This window comes from Austrofundulus limnaeus, unplaced genomic scaffold, assembly GCF_001266775.1.
Source record: "Austrofundulus limnaeus strain Quisiro unplaced genomic scaffold, Austrofundulus_limnaeus-1.0 Scaffold177, whole genome shotgun sequence".
NCBI lineage: Eukaryota > Metazoa > Chordata > Actinopteri > Cyprinodontiformes > Rivulidae > Austrofundulus > Austrofundulus limnaeus.
Genome location: NW_013952579.1, coordinates 922959 through 925270, shown reverse-complemented (window position 1 = coordinate 925270; position 2312 = coordinate 922959). Strand labels below are relative to the sequence as shown.

At 43.8% G+C, this 2312-nt stretch overlaps 1 protein-coding gene across 4 annotated transcripts in view; it reads right to left on the bottom strand.

Moving 5' to 3' along the window:
* Positions 1-2312, bottom strand: part of oprd1b (opioid receptor, delta 1b) — a 37332-nt gene that overhangs the window by 11361 nt on the left and 23659 nt on the right. The window contains exon 2 of one of the 4 annotated variants that reach the window (XM_014017840.1): positions 261-305. The exons of the other annotated variants lie outside the window; for them this stretch is intronic. The gene's annotated coding sequence lies outside the window, so the exon portion shown is untranslated. The remainder of the gene's footprint in view (positions 1-260; positions 306-2312) is intronic. 4 annotated transcript variants of the gene reach the window in all.

Sequence of the window (2312 nt, the reverse complement as noted above, 5' to 3'; positions counted from 1 at the left end):
TCTCTCTCCTCCGCTCTGCGCGCCTGCGCCTGGACTCTGTGCGCAAAGCGGAGAGTGGTCTCCAAAACCACAGCCAAAACCAAGTTTTACTGAAACGCCAGACACCTGATTAGTTTTAAAAGACGGATGTAGTCCGGTGATGTTACTTCCAGGTCGCGAACTTGAGTCGAGTTTGTTTACTTGAGGGGTTTCCGTGAAACAGGCTTGGGTTATACACATAGAAACAGAAGACGAAACCAGGTTTTTAGGAGTGGACTTACCTCTTGGTCGGGGTACACATGGGTCAGAATCCAGGAGGCAGAAGACTGAACAGGTCAGACGAGGGCGAAGACAGGAGGCAGAGGTCAAAACCAGGAGATCAGAGATCAATACAGTACCGTTCAGGGCCGAGGCAGGAGACGTGAAACCAGAGAGCGGAAACAGGGTCGTAACGAGGCAGACAAGACGTAACATGAAGAATGCTGGACAACTACATGGAAAACTGTTATTTATCTTGTGATGGTGCTGTGGGAGAGTGGAGTTATAGAGACATCAGGTGAGTGGCAAAATGCTGACTGGGATTTCTGTGACGGGTGGGGTGAAACAACGAGGAGGAAAATTGGCAGGAAGACATGACATGACTAGGTTTAGCAAAATACAGATGTGATTCATGACAKTATCTGCCCCTAAAGGGCCAGTGTTATGTTTCTCAGGCATGTGTTTAAATTCTACACCAAAATAAAGTAACTATGTCACCTTCAGTTATGAAAATGCTGTTTATATGTTTAAATCAAAAATCAATTTGACTTTGCATCACATCCGTTTCTAAACACCTTGATATTGGCCTGTGTTTTTAAGAACCTACTGCTTCAGTCATGCCCATTTCAGCACATCATCACAACAGCTTCATGSCCTTTACAACTGGTCTTAGGTGCATTGTATTTTGTTGCAATAATAATAAAAAAGCAGCAACATTATACAATACCTATGGGATAAATCTTGTGCCAGCAGGAATTGAGTTTGATTTATTCAGATTGAATCTGAATGTGCATAATTTGAAATTGATTGGTTTGAAAATGAATTTTACTTAATTGGAACTGAATTCAATGATTTAAAACTGAATTTAAAGTTTTGAATTTGAATTAATTTGCTTTGAAACTGTATTTTGGTCTACTAAAAATTCAGTTTGACTACTTTCACTTTCAGTTCTAGAATTCAATTTCAGTTCTAAATTTCAGATTTTAGTGCCAGACATCCTGGTCCTCGAGAAAGCCAGCCAGAATAATCAAACACAGATCCACAGATTTATGTTTCACGTCAGTGAAGCTTCCTTCTGTAATGTAACAGAACTGATGAAATCCATGTAAAAGTGACAAAACAATTATTTTATTGCAGTGATTAATTTTACCTTTAGACAATGTTACATTTACATCCCATCATGGATCAGTCAGCAGCAGCATCTGATCAATATCTACCAGCAGCTGGGAGCGATGATGTGCGAAGACTGAGCCGTCTGTCAGTGCTTTCATGCCGGGTAGGAGGTCACAGCAAGGCCTGCTGCGGTTCCATATGTGTGTGTGTGGGGTGGGGTGGGGTGGGGGGGCTGTCAGCTGTCGCAAAACCAGAAGAAAAGGAGGGAGAACTTTCTACCAGCAGCTGGGAGCGATGATGTGCGAAGACTGAGCCGTCTGTCAGTGCTTTCATGCCGGGTAGGAGGTCACAGCAAGGCCTGCTGTGGTTCCATATGTGTGTGTGTGGGGTGGGGTGGGGTGGGGGGGCTGTCAGCTGTCGCAAAACCAGAAGAAAAGGAGGGAGAACTTACTTCCAGCAACACAGTGGGTTGGATATGGATAATATTTGATGCTGTTAATTGTTTTTCAACGTCCTACAGGCTCTGACAAGGTAAATACGTTTTAAACTGAGTTTTTGGAGACAAATAAAAGCTGTAAGCTCAGGACGGTGCTGATCTGTGGAGACACACCTCCACCTGTGAGCAGAACCCTGAGTGACGCTCACAGCAGCAGAACATGGAAGAACTGGGTCCATGTCAGAGTCCTACCCCCTGAAATATCCCTCTGTCCGGTTCTGCTGTAGGTGGAAGTGTGTCGTCTGCAGCTCAGCTGTGGGCAGATCATCACCTTCGTGACCGGCCTTTTGTCTTTATTTAAAAACTCGGGTGCGAGTTGTACGGACTTTTAGCAAAACTGACAGATTTTTGAGGCTCTTTAAATTATACGGGTAGACGTCCAAAGGGGTTGACGTGTATGTAAATATGTAAATATAGTAATTAATTCGCTAAATTGGTACCGCTGTGTTCTGCAATCCACCAGAAC